The sequence below is a fragment of the Nicotiana tomentosiformis genome, chromosome 5 (genome assembly GCF_000390325.3).
Source record: "Nicotiana tomentosiformis chromosome 5, ASM39032v3, whole genome shotgun sequence".
Lineage (NCBI taxonomy): Eukaryota > Viridiplantae > Streptophyta > Magnoliopsida > Solanales > Solanaceae > Nicotiana > Nicotiana tomentosiformis.
In genome coordinates, this window is record NC_090816.1 from 112,676,417 (window position 1) to 112,697,003 (window position 20,587).

Here is a 20,587-nt window from a genome sequence, read left to right on the forward strand (position 1 = left end):
TCTAATCTCCCAGGGAATTAACCCAATAATCACGATCACTAGTTTTGCAAGAATTCAAGAAATCAACCTTCAAAAATATTAAATAACGATTTGAGTGTTTCCTACTAACTAAGAGTAAAGTAATTAAAATGCTATAATTTATAACTAACAAAGCAAATATTGTAGACAAGATTGGAGAAGTCTAGGGGTTATGATTTTCCCTTGTATACAGTAAAAATCAGGTTGAGGTCCGAAGTCAGGCCATCAAGTTTCGAGCCATAGGGACCGATCAATGTCGAGCTCGATACCATTATCGAGCTCGAATCCAAATCGAACTATGATGAAGTTACCGAGCTTGCGAGGCAGAGGCCGACCAACTCTATCCCCGAATCAATACAAGGCTTCGAATCAGAATCGAGCTCGAGACGATATCGAGCTCGAGACAATATCGAGCTCATAGACAAGAGCCGTTGCAACCGCACTAGGAGAGAGAATCTTGGCAGGAATTATGGAAAAACTGATTTATCATGGGTCTCCCACTATATATCTTTAATTGTATCTAAAGTAGGATCCCTTCACTATAAATGGGTTGGTTATTATTTCTGTAAGGAATCAAGTTTTGCATACACTGTAACTCAGATATCATACACTCATATATTGAAGAATTATCCTATTTTAGCTTCATAGATTGACTCATCTTGCTCAATCCTTAAATCATCATCCTTTCAACTTTGTTTATTTTTTACTCTTTACAGTCAATATTTGATATTTCTATTCATCTTTACTATTTGTGTCAAGTTATATCACATATCCTTAGAACTACATACAAATTCAACTCTATCCGTTTTTCGGGTAAACACCCCTATTGTTGGAATCCTCCCCACTATGTTTTCTACAAATTCACCTAAGTATTCTCTACCGATCTTGAGTACTTTGGGTGTCGTAATTCTCTTCCGAGTTACCACATTTTACTAGATGTATTCTTCTAAACTACGCTAGCTGTCACTAATTTACCGCTCACTATTATCGCACCAAGATTTCATTATTCCTAATCCCACATTTAAACCCTCCGTATTGATTACTCATATACATTAGGAGTGATGTTGTTCAACAACTACCAAAATGTGTACCATTTTCAAGCAATATACACTATATAGACACAATCAATTGAGAGCTATTCAATCAACAACAATGAAAACGTAGTTGAACAAGTAGAGAAAAGTCAAAGACAAATTTATATTAAACGCAATAGAAAATCATCCTCCAATAGGTTACATCAAACCCTAGATGAGAAAGTTTAGCCACTCATAAATGTATAAACAATCACGATGATGTTCAAAGACATTAAACTACAAATGAAAGAGAAATAGAGGGAAAACTCGTTTGATTCCTTGCTCCACGGTGCTCTGTAACCTTTTTCTTTTTCAAAATAATGTCCGCCCCTTCCTCAACTTGTTTAGGGAGTATTTATATGTTAGGGTAGAGGTACTTGAGTCCAAATTCAGGTCGGAGTATTTTAATTCGCGAACTTTTGACCACCGGACGCCTGACCTCGCGAGGCCAGGCTTGTAGCGCGCCTGAGACCTCGCGAGGCCAGCCCTATAGTACGGCCAAGATGGCTATAGAGCTGGCTACGCCTGGCCTATAGCGTGGTCAAGCTGGCTACGCCTAGCATGTAGCTATGTCTGGGTAGTTTTTATTTTTGTGCTCTTTCTTGCATTTTCGTCCTCTTTTTGTGCAACTTTCATTTGATTATTTCTTCCGATACTCCTACACATAAAATAACATAATTCAGCTAATTTATCGCATAATTAATCACTAAACCAACAAAGTATAAGGCGAGTAATGTACTAAAAATATAGAATTCTGGCCAAACATCAAGTACGTAAAAATATCTACATAATAAGATGGATGAATTTTTTTAAATAATTTTTAGCTTGCTATATATAGCATATATTTAAAGTGTAAATATTCGAAGTATGAAAACTCGTCGAGGACAACATAAATAATACTAATGATATTAATTCATGAAAAAGTAATTAACCGCAAATTAGGGAATAACGAATTCAAAAAAGTGCTGCCACAAAAAAGTTGAAACTCATAATGTGCATTTCACGACCTCCAAGTTGGATCATGACAATATTTTTTAGATTTTTATTTTCCTACGACTCTTATTTTCAAGGATAAAAAGTTGTCATCTTCTATTGTATGGAAAATTGGCCAAATTATATATGTTAGACATATTTCTAAGAAAAATACTAGAAGTTGAACGTTCCCTTTTCCTTTTCCTTTTCTTTTTAGTACTATTCGTACAATTTTACATACCAGTACCCCATCTCCTTCTCTCAAGAAAGGAAAGGAAATCGAAATTCCCTCCTAACGTCGTATTCCTTCAACCCCCCACCCCCTAAACATAGGCTAATTTATGTGATAACAAAAGTCTCTACAATTAATTAATGGCATAAAACTAGCAAAACAAATGTCATGAAAACTATGATGGTAGAAAAATTACAAATTATCTTTTATGGATACATAGGTTTATATAATCGACTCCGATTAAATTGAAATTGATCAAAATTGTAATTTGCCTAAAGGCTCCTTATTTAATTTTAAAGTGATGTTAACCTTTCGAGTTCCTCAAGTCAAGGACTCAAGGGTGCGTAAAAAATGTCATGTTTCCTCCCCACACTTTCCTGTTTAAAAAAGCTATTGATTCCATTATCGAACCAAACAAGATTATTTCCTTCATTCTATTTACAATTATTTGATATTGTTTAAGGGGAAGTATCTATTGAGAGTGGATTTCAAGCATAAGTAATAATAGTACAAAATTGACTTCTGGCGAAAAACATTTCTTCACCTTCTGGATGAAGGAACAGCTGACCTAGTCTTATGAGTGATGTTGCCAAAAAGGTGAAGAAATTAGTCTTTCAGAATATTGTCTCCGTCCCATTATTTCCATATTTAGCTCGCAATGTCAACTTAGATTTTAGTCAAAGTCGTTTTATGAATAAATTTCATAAATACTTATGATGAAATGACAAATATGATATATTACCTGAAAGTACCACTCAATAAGCAGTTGAGAATTTGAAAATTATATTAATATGCCAAATGCGTTGGACATAATATTATATTTATAAGATCATTTAATAGACTCTTTTATTGAAAAAATAATTATTCTTGAGAAGTTAAAAAAAATGATAAAACCTTGAGATAGAAAAGGTTGGTTTTATTTGTTAGAAGCAAATAATAGCGAAGTACTTGTAAGTTACCATTGGTTTAACACAACTAAAGTGGGATTGGCCTCTATTCTGAAATGAAAAAGGACCTCCTGCCTAAATATAAATTAGTGGAAATCAATATTCTTTTGTACTAAAGTAGTGGGAAATAAACTAAAAAGTAGTTGGATATAGTCATGTTCGTATCGAGTTCCAATCTTAAGAACATTAAGATCTTATAGGTAGTGTGATAAGGGAGTAATATGCACATTTTGGACATCAGAGACAATAGGTGTTTTACACAAAAAATACGTACATCATATATAGAGATAGTAACTAGTCAATGGCAATTATAAGAGTTTAGTTAAAAAGGTTCAAGATTTAGTAGTATGTACTATTAAAAGCAATATTCGAATTATATACAAGGTATACTTTTTGACAAAAGATGTTTAACTGATTACTCCTAAGTTTATGTAGCTCCGTCATTGTGCCTACTGTCTAGCATTTCTTGAAATAGAGGGATATTCAATAATTTTAGCCAAATTCTTCTATCCTTTTAAATCTCGTATAAATATAGGAGTGTAGTATCTAATTCTATAAGACACAATCCTATATAGCGAATCAAATATTTTTATATTAGTTTACGATTTTTTAAAATAATTAAACATATTAGATTATTTAAAGGATTGTTGTGTCTCTTTTAGATATGAAATTTTTTTTCTCCTAAAAGAATATTACTACTAGTACTGTATATTTAACAGTAAGAGTTTGTTGAAAATTGAAATGGATACCTAGGAATTTGGTTGAAACCGACATTAGGTGTTTGAATTGATCAACGCTGACTTCAGTCAAAGTCTGTGACGTAAAAACGCGGTTATATAACAGATACAGCCTCGAGGGAAGAGTGCGAAAATCAAAATACGTTACTTTTGGACTCAAAGAATCAAAATGTATGGAAAAAATAATAATGACCAAAATATATATAACGCTCTTTTAAAGGGCGTTATACCTTAACGGCCGTTTACCCGTTAATGTATAGCGCACTTTAAAAGAGAGTTATATTTGAACCAGAAATGAGCGGGAAGGTATAACGCTCTTACTATAGCGCCTTAATAAAGGGCGCTATACCCACATAAAAGGGAGTCCAGTCCCATTACCCACCAAACTAGTGTCGTCCCCCCTCCCCCCATTAAAGAGTACAAACAGCGGTCCCCCCATTTTAAATCAAAAAAAGCTCGAGTGAAGCCAATCGATCCCACAAAAAGTGTAGATTTTCGGTCCCACGTCCTAGCTAAGGCGTTATCTCGGAGTGAGTTGCTTGTTTCGGCTCCAAATCACCAAATCTTCAATTTTCCAAAAACTTAAAATCGAGGTATTCCGACTTAGTTTTTGTTAAAACTCATATAAAAAATGCATATTAGTTGTTTTTAATGTATTCTATGTTGTTTTGTGATTGTTTTGTGATTTAACTAATTTATTATTTTTATCCGGACTATAGTATTAGTGTGCTAAAAAAATAGTAAAAACAGAGAAATTATTATTAGTTATTAAAAAAATGTTAATTAGTTACTTTTTACTGTGGTATATGTATTTTTATGAATATTTTGTGATTAAATTTATTTGTTATTTTCATCCGTTTTAGATTATTTATTTGCTTAAAGACTAGTAAAATATATAAATTGTTACTTTAGTTCCCTCTAGTGGTATTTTGTGGCCTAATGTAATGCTTGTATTTGTAATGTAGTGCCCTTTTAGCGTAGTAAAATGTAGTGCCCTTTAGCGTAGTATCCTTGTAGTTATTGAAATTAATCATTTAAGTATCTCTTATACCCAAAATTACGTCAAAAAAACTGATAGTTCAAACACAAACTCTGTCCAATTCTAGTCAACGATCGTAAGAAAATAACATGAGAAAACAATAATATTTTCCTGATTAAGTATTGTTATATGAATATTTAATAATTAAATCCTGTATAGTTATAAAAATTAATTATTTAATTTTATTATAGTAAAAAATAAGTGAGTCATAAAAAAAAATATAATAATAAAACTAACATCTAAAATAATAAAACTAACATATAAATTAATAAAACTAACATATATAATATTAAAATAACATATAAATAATAAACTAACATTTAAACTAACAGACCTATTAAGTGATAAATTGGAAAATATTTCTCATCATGAACACAAGAATTCAGGATACCTTGGTGCTATTCGGCCTCAAATATCGAGCCTGGAACCCATATGTGAATATTTAATAATTAAATCTTGTATAATTATGAAAATTAATTAATTAATTTTATTATAGTAAAAAATAGATGAGTAACAAACAAACATATAAAATAATAAAACTAATATGTAAAATAATAAAACTAACATATTAAAGGAAAATAATTGTGATGACCCAAAATATCATCTTTAAATTTAATAATTAATTCTGTGTTCTAAGACCTCGAAAAGCACTATTTATCATTTCTCGACTTGCGTGTGCAGTCCGTAAAACTTTTTCGGAAAATTTAAGGTGAAAAATGAATTAAAATGTGAATTAGAGCTTTAAAACTCAATTGCGTTGACTTTGGTCAACATTTTGAGCAAACAGACTCGGATCAGTGTTTTGATAATTTTTGTAGGTTCGTATCGTGATTTGGGACTTAGTCATATGCCCGGAATCAAATTCCGAGGTCCCTAGCCCGAGATATGGAATTTTGATGAAAAATTAAAAGTTTAAGTTCAAATAGTGACCGGATGTCAAAATATGTGCAGACCGCCCCGGAATAGAATTTTGATGATTCCAACAGCTCCGTATGGTGATTTTGGACTTAGGAGCGTGATCGGAATTTTATTTGGAAGTCCGTAGTAGAATTAGGCTTGAAATGCCGAAAGTTGAATTTTTGGGAAGTTTGACCGAGGGGTTGACTTTTTGATATCGGGGTCGAAATCCGATTCTGAAAATTTTCATAGCTCAGTTATGTCATTTATGACTTGTGTGCAAAATTTGAAGTCATTCCGAATTGATTTGATATGTTTCGACACAAGATATAGAATTTGAAAGTTCAAAGTTCATTGATTTTGATTTGAGGTGTGATTCGTCGTTTTGATGTTGTTTGATGTAGTTTGAAGCCTCGACTAAGTTCGTATGGTATTTTGGGACATGTTGGAATAATTGGTTAAGGTCCCGAGGGTCTCGGGTGGATTTCGGAAGGTAAACGGAATGGATTTCGGACAAAGTGCTGGAAATTTCTGTTTGCAGCAGAAATTTCTGTTGCAGAAATTCCGTGCGTGGAGCCAAGTGTGAAAGCTTATATCTCGCAATTCATAAGGAATCAGAAAATGTGCAAAACATGAAAGTTGTAGTCGTATGATTATAGGTTCCATAAAGTTAAACTATGCATTATTTAGACATTTGTACAGAAAGTTATGATGGATTGAATGAAGGCTGGTAGAACAGTTTTTCCAGAAATTTCGCCAGAAATTCTGATGTATGAAGGCAACTTTGGGAGCTTATACCTCGCAATGCATAAGGAATCAGAATAATTACAAAACACGAAAGTTGTAGTAGGTGGATTCTAGCTTCCAGAAAGTTAAACCATTTATCATTTGGATATTTGTACAGAAAGTTATGATCCATTGAAGTAAGACTGGTAGAGCTATTTCTGGTAGACTTTTAGTGACGAAAAATGGACTTTTAGTGACGGATTGACAGAAACTTAAGGACCAAAACTGCTCATTTCATTCATTTCGTTTTGGATTTTTGGAGCACGGATTTTGGGCGATTTTTGCTGGAAAACATTGGGGTAAGTGTTCCTTATCCTATATTGATTATATTTCATGATTCCATACTCATTTACATCATGAATCCGTGAATTTATGGAAGAAAAATCAAGATTTTTACAAAATCTTCCAAAAACGAAAATTTAAGATTTGGAGGTCGAGTTGTTATTGGATTTTGGTAAAATTGGTATGGGTGGACTCATAATTGAATGGGTTGTTGGATTTTATAAGTTTCGCCGGATTCCGAGATGTGGGCCCCACGGTCAAAATTTGAGCTAATTTCGGATTTTTAATGAAAATGTAATATTTTCTTATGAAATTTACTACTATAATTTTTGTTGACTGTATCGAATTAATTATGACTAGATACGAGTCGATCGGAGTCGGAAATTCAAGGAAAAAGCATAATACTTGATTAAATTGGAGCAAGTCGAGGTAAGTGACTTGTCTAACCTTGTGTGGGGGAAATTTCCCCTAGAATTAGTATTGATGTGATTATTGAAATGTGTTGAAAGTCGTGTTCACGAGGTGACGAGTGTGTACACGGGTTAATTTGCGAAAGATTATATTTTTAAATTGTGTAGATCACTGTTGCGCATTTATTAAATTATTTTATCTTGTTATATTCATCATTGATGTGAGATATATACTTCAAATTTGTTTGATCTTTTCTTACTAATTGTTTTACCTGTTTAGTTGAAACTTGGTTTCTTTTATTCTGTGCATTATTTGAAGGTTGATTTTCTTTAAATTAAATATTATTAATATGAAGTATTTGACATTTTTAAACTTGATATTGAAGCAACATAGTAAAGATTTTAAAATATTATTTTTCCTAAATTATTTACTCCTGAATATTTTTATACTCATTGTGAGGGAGCCGTGAGCTCTTTATTGTGGAAGCATATTATTGATGATTTATTTTGGCATGAGCCGTGAGCTCTTTATTGTGGAAGCATATTATTGATGAATTATTTTGACATGAGCCGTGAGCTCTTTATTGTGGAAAACTATTATTGATGATTTATTTTGGCATGAGCCGTGAGCTCTTTATTGTGGAAAACTATTATTGATGATTTATTTTGGCATGAGCCGTGAGCTCTTTATTGTGGAAAACTATTATTGATGATTTATTTTGGCATGAGCCGTGAGCTCTTTATTGTGGCAAACTATTATTGATGATTTATTTTGGCATGAGCCGTGAGTTCTTTATTGTGGCAAACTATTATTGATGATTTATTTTGGCATGAGCCGTGAGCTCTTTATTGTGGAAAAATATTGTTGTTGAATTATTTTGGCAAGTTAAATTATTTGAGCACTTGAGGTGCAAATTGTGATATATTGTGATATTGATACGCATGCGGTGGTATAAGGTTTGGGTGTTGAAACGCATGCGGTGAGATAAGGGTGGCTTGATACGCGTGGCTAGTAGGGAAACTACTAGAAGTCATGCGGTGTGATAAGGGTGGCTAAAACGCGGGATGCTATTTCGGGAAAAATATTTTCTTTAAATAAATTGTGAAGGCTCCCGCGGTGATATAAGGAAATGAGATATTCTGAATTTATTTATGATTTGGAACTACGAGGCGGTACCTCGGGAGTGCCCTTGTTGATATTGATTTATGGCCGTAGTTGCCTTTGATTATTATTGTGATTTTCATAAAGTTGAAGGAAATTGTGTTTTGATTTCCACGAGATATTATTTGCAATTATTTGGTGTCATTAAATGTGACATACTATTTGATCCATTTTCAATGTCATTTTATTTTACTACATTGATAAACATTTTACCATGCCATTATTATTTTCCAGTAGGGCCTCACCTGACCTCGTCACTACTCTACCGAGGTTAGGCTTGACACTTACTGGGTACCGCTGTGGTGTACTCATACTACACTTCTGCACATCTTTTTGTGCAGATCCAGGTACATTTTACCAGCCTAGACGTCATTGAGTTACATGCGCACGGAGACTTCGAGGTATATCTGCCAGCGTCCGCAGACTCCAAAGTCCCCTTCTATCATTTTATGTTGCTTCCTTATATTTTATCTAGACCTTGACATATAGAGACATTAAGAATAAATTCTTAGAAGCTTGTGACTTATTTCTACCGGGTTTTGGGAGTTGAAATTGTTTGAATTATAGTTTATTTATTTCAAATATTTATTATTATTCCGCATTGATAGGCTTACCTAGTCTTAGAGACTAGGTGCCATCACGACATCCTACGGAGGGAATTTGGGGTCGTGACAAGTTGGTATCAGAGCACTAGGTTCATAGGTGTCATGAGTCACAAGCAGGTTTAGTAGAGTCTTGCAGATCGGCACGGAGACGTCTGTACTTATCTTCGAGAGGCTATGGAACTGTTAGGAAATATTCACTTCTTTGACTCCTTATCGTGCGGCATTGATTTAGCTTGAAACATATATCTTATATTCCTTTGTATCCACTAGTGTATGACATTGCGCACTCGATATCAGTTGTGCGTCGACGGTTCGTGATGCCTCAAATGGACTACGAGGGAGCCAGAGATGCTCAAACATTGCCTTAACGTGTGGTTCCGACTGATGATGTGGGCGTATTGAGAGATCACCTAGTGAATCATGTGCGGGGTGCAACGGACATTGGCGTCTGGTTGATTTATACGAGTTGTAAAGGTTATTAATGTGGATCTTCGGACGTTGTGACCTATGACTTCACGTCGTCCACTATCAATGGGTAGATTGCGGGGCCATGTATTATATCAGTTTTGTCTTGAAATGTATATATGTGGTACTAAAAAGTTCCCTAAAATTTACACATGTTTAAGACCTGAGATTTTGTGGAGGATAAGGTTAGGACTTGCGGTATGTACGCCTCCTTAATAATCCTATACTTCAATACCAAAGGAGTTAAATAAACAACTCTAAATTTGTAGAAGGTCTATTCAACGTGGACGTCACTGTTGCGGATTTTGGGGTGCTTCGGAGTAAGTACACTTGTTGACGAGAGTCTGGACTATGTGGTTCATAACAAGATTTTTCTGTATGGAGCTCTACTTTTGTGATCGTTGTGTATAAATAGGGGTAAGGGTTACCCCAAAGAAGAGTCGAAGAGTATGTTAAGAAATTGGTCAACTCAACAGTGTAGAGTCAGTATAACAAAAGAAGAAATTCGCCTTGGGAGAGATAATTCTCTACCGGTGTTCGTGGCAAGCCTATGAAGAGAGCAGACCAGCCAATGCAACACCTCCCACTTGGCTCAGTTCTCAGAAACGCTTTTGAAAGAGTTTGTTTTCTGGACTCTCTGTAATACGTGGCGCATAGGGTTTGAACGGTTGCGTCATGTCACCAATGACGATGTCAAAATATGCCATCAAGTTCAATAAGTTAACCCGTCATACTCCTACTTTGCTTCCTACAACCAGAGGGCGAGTCCACAGACTCATTAAAGGACTTAATTATGATCGTAAAATTTTGTACGACTCGGGAGCTACAAGCTGATACTTCATTTATGCTAGTTGTACAAATTGCCAAGATATTAGAATGTGTTCGGGGTGGAAAAAAAAAGGAAACTAAGGAGACCAAGACGTCTCAAGGTTCTGGAGGATTAAGTGGATTCTACTGTGCAAGTATAAATCATTATGGAGGGGGCTCGGGCACTCGGCCAGCCCAGTCTGCATATCGAATTACTCGGGGTGCTCCAGTAAGTTCTTTTAATGCACCACCGACATGAGTTCCTACAATGGTTATTCCAGTTATCTGGCACAAACTCAATATGAGCAGCCAAACCCGCAAAGGGGTTGTTATGAATACGGTGATACTAGGCACATCATGAGAAAATTGTCCCAAACTTGGGAGAGACATATTTCATCAAAGCACTCAGGATACGTGCCCCATTGCAGTTACTACACCACCCACACGACCAGTTAAGGGTGGAGGATAGACGGGTAAAAGGCGTCCTAGAGGTGAAGACCCAACCATTGATATATTTCTTTTATGGTATGGCGGAGGTCGCTACATGAGTTGATGTCGTTACAGGTACGACTTTGATATAATATAAAGGAATGATTTCCTAAAGTTGATTCGGTTCTCAATATCGAAACGAGTCTTCCTATTGTGCTCCACTTATGAGTGAGCTTCATAATTCTATAATTTACTTATGTGTTTACCCCTATTGGGAGATTTTATGGAGATAACTACACATATCATTTCGTGTTGGTCACTAATAAGAGCTGCGAGGCTAAATGTGGCTTTTTGTTACTCATTTCGGTAAATTTTGATGTAAATTCCGAATAATTAATTGCAAATTATGAATTATATGCCCTACCGGTGTGGGGTTCATTATGTGTTGTGATTTGGTGTAACCGAAATTATTTAAAAGGAGAAAATAGAAATTTGCAATTGGCACGATGTGCATATTACTTGTGATTCAGAACTGAGGACGAGATCCTCACATTTTTATATAAATTGATATGTTTAAACCGGGCTACAAGCTGCGGTGGAAGTTATAAAAGGACGAGATCCTTGTGAGGAAAATTCTTGTGCTTAAGTTCTCCCTTGTGAAATTAAATTTGTACTATAGTACTAATAGGGAGTCATGCCTATTAGGCTTATTTGAAAATTCTTATATGAAATTCTCTGTGCATAGTTGTCAAATCCGTGTGGTAATTATTAATTTTTAACCTACGAGGTCGGTGCCCGCCTAGGTGGCGTTAAATGTGACTCATTAATTGGGGTAAATAATTATGAGGTCTTCATGCCTCGTATCTCGTTATCAGTATTGTGAAAGTTTGAAACGAGATTTTTGTTAACATGAAGTTAATTGATGATTCGGTAATTGATTATGAACAACTATTAAGACCAGATTGACCCAGAAGGGTGCTCTGTTCATATGGACTAAGGAATGTGAGGAAAGCTTCCAAAAGCTCAAGACAGCTTTGACTACAACCCCAGTATTGGTATTACCTACAAGTACATGATCTATTACTGTGTATTGTGACGCGTCGCGTATTGATCTCGGCACGATGTTGATGCAAGACGGTAGGGTGATTGCCTACGCGTCTAGACAGTTAAAGGTGCATGAAAAGAATTATCCTATACATGACCTGGAGTTAGCAGGTATTGTTCATGCCTTAAAAATTTGACGGCATTATTTGTACGGTGTCCATTGTGAAATCTACACTGATCACCGAAGTCTACAACATTTGTTTAAACAGAAGGATCTTAATTTGCGGCATCGGAGATGGTTGGAGTTGCTTAAGGATTATGATATCACCATTCTCTATCATCCGGGGAAGGCCAATGTAGTGGCCGATGCCTTGAGTCGTAAGGCGGAGAGTTTGGGTAGCTTAGCATATTTACCGGTAGCAGAGAGGCCTTTAGCCATGGATGTTCAGGCCTTGGCCAACCAGTTTGTTAGATTGGATGTTTCCGAGCCGAGTCGGATTTTGGCTTGCGTGATTTTCCAGTCTTCACTTTATGATCGTATTAGGGAACGTTAGTATGATGACCCCCATCTGCTTGCCCTTAAGGACACAGTTCAGCACGACGATACCAGGGAAGTCACTATTGGAGATGAAGATGTATTACGGATGCAGGGTAGGCTATGTGTGCCTAATGTAGATGGTTTTCGTGAATTGATTCTCCAGGAGGCTGATAATTCGCGGTACTCCATACATCCGGGTGCTGCGAAGATGTTGTAGGACTTGAGGCAATATTATTGGTGGAGTAAGATGAAGAAAGACATAGTGGAGTATGTAGCTCGGTGTTTAAATTATCAACAAGTGAAATATGAGCATTAACGACCTAGTGGATTGCTTCAGAAATTAGTGATTCAAAAATGGAAATGGGAGAGGATCACTATGGATTTCGTTGTTGGGCTCCCACGGACTCAGCGGAAGTTGGACACAGTTTGGGTGATTGTGGATAGGCTGACCAAATCAGCTCATTTCATTCCTGTGATTACTACTTACTCTTCAGAGCAACTGGCTCAGGTATATATTCACGAGATTGTAAGACTTCACGGTGAACCGATATCTATCATCTCTGACTGGGGTACATAGTTTACCTCACAGTTTTGGAGGGCAGTACAGCGTGAGTTGGGTACCCGAGTAGAGTTGAGTACAGCATTTCACCCTTAGATGGACGGGTAGTTCGAACGCACTATTCAGATACTGGAGGATATGCTTTGTGCGTGTGTGATAGATTTTGGGGGTGCTTGGGATCAGTTCTTACCACTTGCGTATCTTGCTTACAACAACAATTGTCAGTCATGAATTCAGATGGCTCCGTATGAGGCCTTGTATGGTAGGTGGTGCCAGTCTCCAGTGGGTTGGTTCGAACCAGGCGAGGCTAGACTTTTGGGTACAGACTTGGTTCAGGATGCCTTGGAAAAGGTTAAGTTGATTCAGGATCGACTTCGTACAGCCCAATCTAGACAGAAGAGTTATGCGTATCGGAAGGTTCGTGATGTTGCATTCATGGTTGGTGAGCGGGTATTGCTCCGGGTTTCGCCTATGAAGGGTATGATGAGGTTCGGGAAGAAGGGCAAGTTGAGCCCTAGGTATATTGGGCCTTTAGAGATTCTTGAAAGAGTTGGAGAGGTGGCTTACAGACTTGCACTACCACCTAGTCTTTCTGCAGTTCATCCGGTATTCCATGTTTTTGTGCTTCGAAAATATCACGGGGATTCGTCTCATGTGTTAGACTTCAGTTCAGTTCAGTTGGACAAGAATCTATCTAATATTGAGGAACCAGTGGCTATTTTAGATAGGCAGGTTCGAAAGCTGAGGTCAAAGAACATTGCTTCCGTGAAGGTTCAGTGGAGGGGTCATCCGGTCGAGGAGGCGACTTAGGAGACCGAGCATGATATGCGCATATGTTATCTACACTTATTCACCAGCTTAGGTACTTTTTCTAACTCCGTTCGAGGACGAACGTTTGTTTTAGAGGTGGAGAATGTGATGACCCAAAATGTCATCTTTAAATTTAATAATTAATTCTGTGTTCTAAGACCTCGAAAAGCACTATTTATCATTTCTCGACTTGCGTGTGCAGTCCGTAAAACTTTTTCGGAAAATTTAAGGTGAAAAATGAATTAAAATGTGAATTAGAGCTTTAAAACTCAATTGCGTTGACTTTGGTCAACATTTTGAGCAAACAGACTCGGATCAGTGTTTTGATAATTTTTGTAGGTTCGTATCGTGATTTCGGACTTAGTCATATGCCCGGAATCAAATTCCGAGGTCCCTAGCCCGAGATATGGAATTTTGATGAAAAATTAAAAGTTTAAGTTCAAATAGTGACCGGATGTCAAAATATGTGCAGACCGCCCCGGAATAGAATTTTGATGATTCCAACAGCTCCGTATGGTGATTTTGGACTTAGGAGCGTGATCGGAATTTTATTTGGAAGTCCGTAGTAGAATTAGGCTTGAAATGCCGAAAGTTGAATTTTTGGGAAGTTTGACCGAGGGGTTGACTTTTTGATATCGGGGTCGAAATCCGATTCTGAAAATTTTCATAGCTCAGTTATGTCATTTATGACATGTGTGCAAAATTTGAAGTCATTCCGAATTGATTTGATATGTTTCGACACAAGATATAGAATTTGAAAGTTCAAAGTTCATTGATTTTGATTTGAGGTGTGATTCGTCGTTTTGATGTTGTTTGATGTAGTTTGAAGCCTCGACTAAGTTCGTATGGTATTTTGGGACATGTTGGAATAATTGGTTAAGGTCCCGAGGGTCTCGGGTGGATTTCGGAAGGTAAACGGAATGGATTTCGGACAAAGTGCTGGAAATTTCTGTTTGCAGCAGAAATTTCTGTTGCAGAAATTCCGTGCGTGGAGCCAAGTGTGAAAGCTTATATCTCGCAATTCATAAGGAATCAGAAAATGTGCAAAACATGAAAGTTGTAGTCGTATGATTATAGGTTCCATAAAGTTAAACTATGCATTATTTAGACATTTGTACAGAAAGTTATGATGGATTGAATGAAGGCTGGTAGAGCAGTTTTTCCAGAAATTTCGCCAGAAATTCTGATGCATGAAGCCGACTTTGGGAGCTTATACCTCGCAATGCATAAGGAATCAGAATAATTACAAAACACGAAAGTTGTAGTAGGTGGATTCTAGCTTCCAGAAAGTTAAACCATTTATCATTTGGATATTTGTACAGAAAGTTATGATCCATTGAAGTAAGACTGGTAGAGCTATTTCTGGTAGACTTTTAGTGACGAAAAATGGACTTTTAGTGACGGATTGGCAGAAACTTAAGGACCAAAACTGCTCATTTCATTCATTTCGTTTTGGATTTTTGGAGCACGGATTTTGGGCGATTTTTGCTGGAAAACATTGGGGTAAGTGTTCCTTATCCTATATTGATTATATTTCATGATTCCATACTCATTTACATCATGAATCCGTGAATTTATGGAAGAAAAATCAAGATTTTTACAAAATCTTCCAAAAACGAAAATTTAAGATTTGGAGGTCGAGTTGTTATTGGATTTTGGTAAAATTGGTATGGGTGGACTCATAATTGAATGGGTTGTTGGATTTTATAAGTTTCGCCGGATTCCGAGATGTGGGCCCCACGGTCAAAATTTGAGCTAATTTCGGATTTTTAATGAAAATGTAATATTTTCTTATGAAATTTACTACTATAATTTTTGTTGACTGTATCGAATTAATTATGACTAGATACGAGTCGATCGGAGTCGGAAATTCAAGGAAAAAGCATAATACTTGATTAAATTGGAGCAAGTCGAGGTAAGTGACTTGTCTAACCTTGTGTGGGGGAAATTTCCCCTAGAATTAGTATTGATGTGATTATTGAAATGTGTTGAAAGTCGTGTTCACGAGGTGACGAGTGTGTACACGGGTTAATTTGCGAAAGATTATATTTTTAAATTGTGTAGATCACTGTTGCGCATTTATTAAATTATTTTATCTTGTTATATTCATCATTGATGTGAGATATATACTTCAAATTTGTTTGATCTTTTCTTACTAATTGTTTTACCTGTTTAGTTGAAACTTGGTTTCTTTTATTCTGTGCATTATTTGAAGGTTGATTTTCTTTAAATTAAATATTATTAATATGAAGTATTTGACATTTTTAAACTTGATATTGAAGCAACATAGTAAAGATTTTAAAATATTATTTTTCCTAAATTATTTACTCCTGAATATTTTTATACTCATTGTGAGGGAGCCGTGAGCTCTTTATTGTGGAAGCATATTATTGATGAATTATTTTGACATGAGCCGTGAGCTCTTTATTGTGGAAGCATATTATTGATGAATTATTTTGACATGAGCCGTGAGCTCTTTATTGTGGAAAACTATTATTGATGATTTATTTTGGCATGAGCCGTGAGCTCTTTATTGTGGAAAACTATTATTGATGATTTATTTTGGCATGAGCCGTGAGCTCTTTATTGTGGCAAACTATTATTGATGATTTATTTTGGCATGAGCCGTGAGCTCTTTATTGTGGCAAACTATTATTGATGATTTATTTTGGCATGAGCCGTGAGCTCTTTATTGTGGAAAAATATTATTGTTGAATTATTTTGGCAAGTTAAATTATTTGAGCACTTGAGGTGCAAATTGTGATATATTGTGATATTGATACGCATGCGGTGGTATAAAGTTTGGGTGTTGAAACGCATGCGGTGAGATAAGGGTGGCTTGATACGCGTGGCTAGTAGGGGAACTACTAGAAGTCATGCGGTGTGATAAGAGTGGCTAAAACGCGGGATGCTATTTCGGGAAAAATATTTTCTTTAAATAAATTGTGAAGGCTCCCGCGGTGATATAAGGAAATGAGATATTCTGAATATATTTATGATTTGGGACTACGAGGCGGTACCTCGGGAGTGCCCTTGTTGATATTGATTTATGGCCGTAGTTGCCTTTGATTATTATTGTGATTTTCATAAAGTTGAAGGAAATTGTGTTTTGATTTCCACGAGATATTATTTGCAATTATTTGGTGTCATTAACTGTGACATACTATTTGATCCATTTTCAATGTCATTTTATTTTACTACATTGATAAACATTTTACCATGCCATTATTATTTTCCAGTAGGGCCTCACCTGACCTCGTCACTACTCTACCGAGGTTAGGCTTGGCACTTACTGGGTACCGCTGTGGTGTACTCATACTACACTTTTGCACATCTTTTTGTGCAGATCCAGGTACATTTTACCAGCCTAGACGTCATTGAGTTACATGCGCACGGAGACTTCGAGGTATATCTGCCAGCGTCCGCAGACTCCGAAGTCCCCTTCTATCATTTTATGTTGCTTCCTTATATTTTATCTAGACCTTGACATATAGAGACATTAAGAATAAATTCTTAGAAGCTTGTGACTTATTTCTACCGGGTTTTGGGAGTTGAAATTGTTTGAATTATAGTTTATTTATTTCAAATATTTATTATTATTCCGCATTGATAGGCTTACCTAGTCTTAGAGACTAGGTGCCATCACGACATCCTACGGAGGGAATTTGGGGTCGTGACAAGTTGGTATCAGAGCACTAGGTTCATAGGTGTCATGAGTCACAAGCAGGTTTAGTAGAGTCTTGCAGAGGTCGTCCTACATATGGGAGGGACAGTTACTGGCCCAGACGTTCCGCGCCAGGAGAGTAGACAATATGTTGCACTTTCTTAGGGCCCACCCTTTTCATCCCCGTATAGTTAGACGCCTCCAGGATATGAGTTTTTATAGGATTGTGGAGATCGGCCGGCTGCAGCTGGATTGGTCGTTGATCACAGCCCTAATAGAGCGATGGCGACCGGAGATGCACATATTCCATTTGTCCATTGGCGAGGCCACTATCACACTTCAGGACGTGGAGGTCCTGTATGGGCTGTCCGTTGATGCACACCTTGTTGCTTTGCCGAATGCCATAAGAGAGTATACGGGTTTGCAGTACCTGGAGATGCTACATCGTCTCACCGGTTTCCAGCCATCGGATGAGACTGCATTGATTGGGGCCAGTTGTCTGCAGTTGACGCCCGTCCGGCATCATTTGGAGGCAATGCACGCTGACATCACAGATGATACACCGGAGCTTCATATTCACCGGTACACGAGGATGCTGCTGTTCTCGGTTACGTGTACAGGCAGATGTGCCGGGCGAGCATGGGCACCCAGCGAGACGTTGCTGGATTTTTGCCGCTGCTACAGGTGAAAACATAGTCGAATACTCTATTCATTATAACATACCTAGTAAAAATATACCTTAAATTTTACGTCCACTTTGTATATTAGGTTTGGGCCTGGGAGCGGTTCCTGCAGTTGCAGCCACCTCTACCACTCTTAGCTCCGGGTGCACCACATCTGTTTCTCCCTTTAGCTAGGAGGTGGGTTGATAGGCGAGGATATGGACGGGAGTACGAGGCTCGACATAATCTCCCCTATTGCAGGGATTTGTTGGATTTGCTGGAGGGCGCACAGGTAAATGTATATCTAAGTTTACTTGGCCTGGTTCATATGTGTTGCGTATATTCACGTTTTCTGTTGTTACTTAATAGTTCATTTGGATGCCATACAACGATGAGCTAATAGCTGGTTTGACCGATTATTGTTCGACTGGCCGAATTATGTGGAGCTCTTCCCTCCCGTTGATGTGCCTTGATATTGTCGAGCATCATGCCACTAAGCGAGTACTTCGCCAGTTTGGCCGCCTGCAGCTTGTACCGCCACCACCCGCTTGGCATATGACACATTACTAGCGGGATGATCGTTCCAGGGTGGACCATAGATATATGACATGGCTAGAGGCGGAGATCGATACTTGGGACCAGCGACATGACCTGATTCCGCCCCCTCCACCTGCGCGGCCGGATGGTGAGCATGAGTATATGGCCTAGTACCGCAGCATTACCCGACTTTTCGTCGGGAATCCCATTTATCGCATTGGCGTTCGGTACATTCCATATGTCGGGAGGCACGAGGCACTGATATGTTATTTGGTATACTTATAACGTTAACCTAGCGTTCCATAATTTATATTTTACATGTTGTGCAGGATATTGGCCTACATCTGTTTCACCAGTTGGGACTGCAGATGCAGCAGTATACCGGCGAGGGAGCAACCGCTTTGCACGAGTATGGCCGACATGTTAGCGATTTGGCTTCCCAGACATTGAGGCAAGCCCGAGATGATGAGCGCTTAGGATACTAGGCTGATTATGTGGCGCCAGAGCAGTACCGTCGTGGGCCAACAGTGGAGCCGGAACGTGGTCGACGTGGAAGGTGTTCCCCATGAGGAAGGATGCCCCACGATGTAGGGATGTCCCACGAGGTAGGGGTGTCCCATGAGGTCTTGGGGGTCGGCGAGGAGGTGGTCCCTAGCAAGGGGGTGTTGAGGCACCTGTTAAGGATGTTGGAGTTGATCAGCCGGGTGACCTCCATGAGCCAGACCATGCTCATAGTGATATGCCGTCATTCAACCTTCAGCTTACTCCAGGGACTTCGCAGGTGACCCCGTCAGCTCCATTGTTGATCGCGGGCACGACCATTACATGAGAGGATTGGGATCAGTATTTTCCTTATCCTCCAGACCCATCGATCGTTGCTGATGATCGTCCGACACGAGATGTGGATAGTGGGCGCCGACTGAGTTATGGCTCATCATCGAGGGATGCTGAGGATCTTTTGCAGGCGCAGGTTTGTTTGTATTACTATTATTTATATTTGTTTTTATCTCATTGATTAGCCATAAATATCTTTATATTTTTTTAAGACTTCATCCTCGCCCGTCACAGAGGCCACTTTGTGCGATACTGACCTGGCTGCGACAGATGATTATATTCAGGAGCCCGACGAGACCATGGTAAGACAATTTAAATTTTTGTGACTTAACGCTTACATTACTAATATATAAATATATCATATACTAAAATATCTTATTAATCTGTAGGTTACTGCTGGACCGACGACCCCTTCTACCAAGCCTGCCATCGCCTACTAACGATCATGCTACAGCGCATCCTCCGACAAAGAGGCGACGTGATGAGGATGATCCTGATAGTATAGCCGGGCAGGATGGGATGCGCCTCAGGCCAATGGCTGCATTAAAGCATACATGATGTGGGACACATTGATTTGTTTTGTATTTTATATACATATGACATTCAGTAAATAATAACAACAATTTTTATTGTTTATATTATATGCGCATTATGTTTTTATTTCTCTGATTCTTCGTTATTGTAATACTACAACACAAACACAAACATAGCAACTTAATATAATTTAAATTCAGTACAACTAATGAAAATACATGACACGGAAAACATAAAGATAAAATATTACACTCAACACATACATGTGTTTGTTTAGTCACTATCGCATATTATTCTCTGCTCCAACCACTTAAATTTCTCCTCTAGCCTATTTTTTTCTTCTTCTGCCTCTTTTAGTTTCTCCTGCACTGCCGCAATTTCTCATTGCATTTCAGAGATATGGTGTTGGTATTCACCGTTCATATTCCAAACATACTGCAAACATGATTTGTAGTATTCATGGTTAATGGGTTTATCATACTATTCCTCAAACATACATTGATTTCCGTCATTGCGTCCAAACAATTCTTGACATATCCAGTAT